The following is a 6,937-nucleotide window of genomic DNA, read 5'->3' as shown; positions in this document are numbered from 1 at the left end:
GAAATTCTGTGTATTACAAAGATGTATCCAGGGAAAAATAAACTGGTTTAATTAAGAAAGAGCTTGTATCGCTGAAGTTCCTCGAAAAGAAATTATACAGGAAATTAACAAACGAACAGATGCGTAACAATATAATATATATATATATAGTTTTAAAACATTTGTACGATTTTAGAGGTATTTGATTGTCAGTTATGATGGTTTTAATAATACTTATAAAGCAAGTACCTTTAAGTTTATTTATTTTTCTTTATTTGAAGATTTTTCTATATAATAAACAAAAGAAAAGGCTTAATAACTTTTAGTCAATAACTCAATATAACAGGTTCACCAAAAAATTACTTTTCACCAACTTAGTCCAGTTCACGTCGTAAAAATTAACCCCAAGCAATTTGCTAATATAAAAGCACCTTCATCACTATTATATCCATCGTATCCCAGTCCGTCTGAAGAGCTCTGGTATTGTACGAAAAGCCTCGACGGCACTGAATACACTATACATTCTTCTTTACATTCACTCTGAAGTTCGTATTAATAAGTAAATTTTAAAAAAATGTGTTGATTAACTGAGCCACTGATATTTAAACATACAATTTCAGACTGTTTTTAACACAATCTAAAAATAACAACAAAAATATACATACTTAATATAAATTCCACACATCTTTATTAAAATTAGTATTGATATTTTCAATCTGAACGGCACGTTATACGCATTTAGGCTAAACAGTCAAGTCCCTGGTTTCAGGTATAGCTGTCCCAAATTTTGAACTGTTGATCACAGAGAGAACAAGCAGACAGAAGCACCCACCGCCACAAGGGCGTTGTCTGACTACTGGGACCAAATGACTTGTACACTTGCCCCCAGTAGCATAGCGGTATGTCTGCGGACTTATACTGCTATAAACCGGGCTTCGATACCCGTGGTGGGAAGAGTACAGATAGCCCTTTGTGTAGCTTTGTGCTTAATAACAAACAACAACAACATCTTTATTGTAATGTTTATATATTGAACTCAGTTTTGTTAAGTAGATATGTTGTGATTTTATATATGTAAACAACCTGTACTGTAGTTACTAAAATACTCTGGGTCTCCAGGTAGTACACTGAGACTTTTAATACTGAATACGGGGTTTGATACTCCGTGATGAACACAGAGCAGATAGCCCATTGTGTAGCTTTTGGCTTAGCTATATAACAAACAAACTAAACTACCCTTCGCAATTCCTGGTGATTCTCTTAGATCTGTGCAAAAGAATATATATATTTATAGTGTTTCTGATCGATAACAGCGCCTTCAGATTAAGTTTGAAAATTCCAAGTGACCTTATTCTTGGCTTTTAGTGAAGTTGATTGGAAGAAAAAAAAATTCTAACTATTGTTCTTCACATATGTATTCATTATATTGTTGTTTGTTATTAAGCACAAAGCTATACAAAGGGCTATCTGTGCTCTGCACACCACAGGTATCGAAACCCGGTTTCTAGCAGTATAAGTCCTCAGACATACCACTGTGTTACTGGGCGGCGTATTCATTAGGGTAACCAAACGTGTGTTAATACCAGTGTCTAATGATAATCTCTAAAGGCGTGGAAGTACTAAATATTCAAAGTACAGTTGAATATTATTATTATTATTATTAAGAATAGGTAATAGAATAATTGCAATGTAGACCTCTGTGGTAATTTTTATTGAAGCAGCTCAGTCGCATGTTATATGTTTGAATAAAACCAACAACTTGATTATCTCCTTGTTGAGAACTAAACGATGCTGGAGACAAGATATGTTTTAGTAGTTGATTTTTATTCATGACAATAATTTTCCAATATAACTGGTATTCGTGAGCCTAACTTTTTTAAATGTGTGTGGGGGGAGTGTAAGGAAGAATTGGGGTAGCACATCCCCCTTCCCCGGGGGAGGGGCCTATGAACTAGTAGTTGTGATGCGCATGCCATTATTTTCATTATATAGTGATGAGTTGTTTCCCACAAAACGTGATTATATATTTTATAGTACGTAACAGATGTATGTATTTTTGAATAATAAAGGTCCAAGCAGTAATTTCTTTTAAATTATGGGATAGCTGTCTGGTCAAGGAACGTTTTGTGTGCTTGAAGTGCCATGAACTTTGTTTAAACTTGAACACATACTGTTCGATTACCCCATCGACAGGAAGTTGTCCCATAAATAGGATATGATGAAAAGCTGCTTCTGCATGTGCATGTATACCACCAGGTTTACTTAGAATTCTACGTTGCCAGATTGCTTTTCTGATATTTATTATATACCGGTACATATAGTTTTTATTCGCATTGAATTTTGTCAGCTAATTGTTAGAATGTTCTATTTTATACAATATGCTAAAGAATTGTGTGTAATAACCCGGTTTTCAATAATTTGTTCCTATCATTATCATTTATTATATCTATCAAGCTATCTCAACGAAAGCGTAACGAAGTGTCGATGAAATTAATTTTTTCAGTTCTAAAGTAAGCATAGTTGTGAAGAGAATATGCTTTCCAGTGGGGAGAATGTTTTAATATATATATAATTTGAAAATAAACAGTGATAAATTTATAGCTAAATCCTGACACGTAACTTCCGTCACCTGAATGTAGAGGGCACAGCGGTAGAGTCTTGGATGTCTTGTTTGATGAGGGGAAGTAAAGACTGAGAAGCAGACGTTTAATTAACGGAGTTGGTGAGCGTTAGGCTTCAGAAGTTATGAAATATATTTTGTTCGTTTACAAATGTTAAGTTCATGCAGTAATTCAAGTCAGAAGGTATGGTTTGAAAATTGTAAATAATGTATTAAATGATAATATAAGAAGTAATGCTTGTAATTTTTGCTAGTGTGAATTTATATTACTGTAACTAGTTTAACTTTAAGCAATATTACTAGTATTACTGCTACTAGTACTAGTAGTAATTAGTTATCGTAGTATTACGGTAGTAGTATTATTACTAAGTGTAAATAGTACTATTACTACTGTACAGTACTATACTACAGTAACTGGTAATAATACTAATAGTATTACTATTAGTAGTAATATATAGACTAACTCGGTGTCCAATAGAAATACAATTGCCATAGCTGAAGATAATGAATCATTCATTGAATGTTATCTAACAAAGTTAATGACAATGTGCCTAGACTTTGCTTAATTAAGGCTGTATTATTACCAACTTAGTACGAAAATCCAACTTCCAAGCTATGACCATGTTAAATTGTTATGAAACTGAAACGTACATCTACTGATCTATAGCCTGAATATGTTCTGCTGGTGCTACTGTACTGACCCATTTGAAATTGTGATGTCTGGTGCATTTAGTTTAACTTTAATTTAATTCTACTACATTACTGTCTATGCTATTCTAGTAAGTTAGTAGTATTTGGCACAAAATTGTACTTGAATTCATTGGGCAGTCTTAAGTTGTGATTGTAGTTATGGGGAAACATCATCTCATTTCTCTTTGATCTCAAGATCCAAGTGTAAAATCACAAAACCTTGTAAAAAAAAAGTTGTTTAAATGGTTTGATGAACATTACTCCAAATATGCAATATAAAAAAATTGTATACGACAGGTTTTTCTCATTAAATATAATAATAATAATGTACTTATTAGGCTAAAGATATCCAACATGTGGTGATGAATAAATTAAGAATATAAATTGTATTTTTAGGAGAAACTATCACAAGAAAAAGTATGTAGTTGATCTTATATGGTGAAGTTTTCATTTAAAAATAGTTTACAACTAGGCTTTGTATTATTATTTGAAGAGAAAGTAAACTCTCCTTCCCTATGAAATCAGGCGTAGTATGCTCATTTTTATTGTCAAGTTTTTTTTTATTGCTTTATTTTCCATGCTTAGTGTCAGTACAGCTAAACAGTATAAATGTAAGAAACACTGAATATGATTCTTATGTTAGGTTACTGTTACTTAATCACATTTTTTTGTAGGATGCAATTATAATTTGAATCACATGTTTAATATAGGTGAGAATCCACACAAGTTGGTGATAAAAGATGGCTGAGATTTTAAATGTTTTCTTCTGTTTTTATAAGAGAAGATACTAACAATATTCTTGAGCATTCTGTGGAAAATATTGGAACTGATGTAAACCATGTGGATACTATCCCTTGTAGGTAAATATTGGAACTGATGTAAACCATGTGGATACTATCCCTTGTAGGTAAATATTGGAACTGATGTAAACCATGTGGATACTATCCCTTGTAGGAAAATTTTGGAACTGATGTAAACCATGTGGATACTATCCCTTGTAGGTAAATATTGGAACTGATGTAAACCATGTGGATACTATCCCTTGTAGGTAAATATTGGAACTGATGTAAACCATGTGGATACTATCCCTTGTAGGTAAATATTGGAACTGATGTAAACCATGTGGATACTATCCCTTGTAGGTAAATATTGGAAATGATGTAAACCATGTGGATACTATCCCTTGTAGGTAAATATTGGAAATGATGTAAACCATGTGGATACTATCCCTTGTAGGTAAATATTGGAACTGATGTAAACCATGTGGATACTATCCCTTGTAGGAAAATAGAAAGATTGAGAGATTAATAATAAACCACCTGAGTTTGACAAAGTTTTTCTCCCAGGTTTTAAAGGAGGTCAAAGTTTAGATGTACAGTCTTTATTTCATTTTTGGTACATGTAGGTCTTTAGACAGTGGGCAGGAGCCTGAAGATCGGAGAGCTGTTAACGTTACTCCTATGTCTAAAGAGTGACATCATTTCATTAAAAATACTCTTGCTCTACAAATCTCCCTCTTTTTTTTTTTTTTTCATCAAGGATGCTATTTGTTATCTGGGTGATGGAAATTCTGTAGATTAGGGGTTGTAGAAAAAACAATTAATTGAACTGAAGCATGGTTGGATGGGTAAAAACAAAAGATCGTTATTAATATAGTTCAGTCAAATCTATTAGTATTAATGGAGTGTCTTAAGGTCATCGCATGTGCCTTTGTTTTTTCTTATTTACAATAATGGTTTAATGGCATTGATAGGGGTATAATTAGTTAGTCACTAATCTTTACTAATAACATTAAACTCTTGGGTATTTACAGCTGTATTGATGATGCTGAGGTGTTACAGAATGACTTGTATCAGTTGGACAAATGTTTGTCTAATTACCTTTAATTACAGTGAGTGCAAAGTAATGCATTTGGTTATCATAATTTGAATTATGTGTCTAATGTACACTGGAATCTGCTCTAAATCATGACTGAAAGTGAAACGAAGGCATATTGGTGGATAAGTCATTCAAACAATCGAAGCAATGCTCTGTTGCTAGTTGTCAAACTAGTAGAGTTCTAAGGTGCATTTATAGACATTTATTACAATTCAAAAGAGCTAATTATCACTGTATAAAATGCTAGTTAGGTCTTGTCAGGAGTGGCGTGCACAGTATTGGTTTCCTTACCTAAGCTAATTATTACTGTATAAAATGCTAGTTAGGTCTTGTGAGGAGTGGCATGCACAGTATTGGTTTCCTTACCTAAGAAACAGACATCAACTTATTGGAAATGGTTCAGAGCAGGGTTACTAGGAAGATTTTGTGCATAGAAGGGTTATCTTACAGTGAAAGGGTTCAGAGCAGGGTTACTAGGAAGATTTTGTACATAGAAGGGTTATCTTACAGGGAAAGGGTTCAGAGCAGGGTTACTAAGAAGATTTTGTGCATAGAAGGGTTATCTTACAGGGATAAGATAAGATCTTTTAACTTATTATCTCATAAGAAAAGAAGTGTAAGAGAAGTTTACAAGATTAGTTGTTATATTTTGAAGATAATAGAATGAGAGGACACAAGTTTAAAGCTTGGAAAAGACAAGAAAGGCGATGTATTGGATTGATGCCATACTGATGAAGTGTTTACTGTAATTCTGGATTTATGATGTGTATCTTCATGAATTTTGACAAATTTTTAGTAAACACGAAAAGTTTGTTGTACACAAAATCCCAGAAATTTTCAACAAAATATTTTTTATTAAAGATTTGTCTGTGAATTTACAGAATCATTCTGACTCATTTGAACGCAATCTGATTTTTTTTTGCATCATATAGTTTTCATATTAAATTTGCATAATCTCCTCAGTGAATATCAAAAGTATTTGTTTTTGGTAAAACTTTATATTTTATTTAAATGTTGTCTACCTTAACACTAACTATAGCAAAATCATCAATAATGATTAGTGTACAGTTAAATGAAAAGTTGAAAAATATTAAATAAAATCAAATCTGTTTTTCTTCTTTTGATGCATAACTTCCCTTGTTTCATTAGTTCTTATCTTTAAAGTTTCAACTATTAACCTTTTCACGTCTGTTTTCTGTACATTTATGGTTTTATTGTTATACTTAGTACATATTTGAAGACCAATCTTCCTGTCAAAAGCACAAACTCTGTAAGAAGTGCCTAGCCACGGGTCATAAACAATACGAGCGAAGTATGTGACCTGCATAATTGGGCTAAGCCTCACTTTTTTCACTAAGTTAGTTGTTCGGATATACACACCCAAAACATATAAAAGGCAATGACATATCTTAAAACAACTGTAATTTAACTGGTTTTCTAACTAGGCAATAAATAGGTTAAAAAATTCACTTTCCTGCTAAGAGAAAAAAAACATGCTTGCAAATAGTTAAGCTGAAGCCAAATATCTAGTTACACCAAAAAAAACTAGTGTAATAAATCTTGTTCTTTGTGTTGGTTATAAATAATGTACTGACAAATGTCAGAGAGAATTATTGACAATTTTTAAAGCCTGGATGAGATAGGTGGAGCACCGCTTGTGGGTTTAACATATCTTGATAAATCAAGAAATTTGGAGACTAGAAATTTATATTCTAGCTTGTCAGTATCCATAAATGTGTAATTAGTGGGATACTTAGCAGGTTATACTCT

The sequence above is a fragment of the Limulus polyphemus genome, unplaced genomic scaffold, assembly GCF_000517525.1.
Source record: "Limulus polyphemus unplaced genomic scaffold, Limulus_polyphemus-2.1.2 Scaffold8386, whole genome shotgun sequence".
Lineage (NCBI taxonomy): Eukaryota > Metazoa > Arthropoda > Merostomata > Xiphosura > Limulidae > Limulus > Limulus polyphemus.
Note: the sequence above shows the minus strand (reverse complement) of the source record.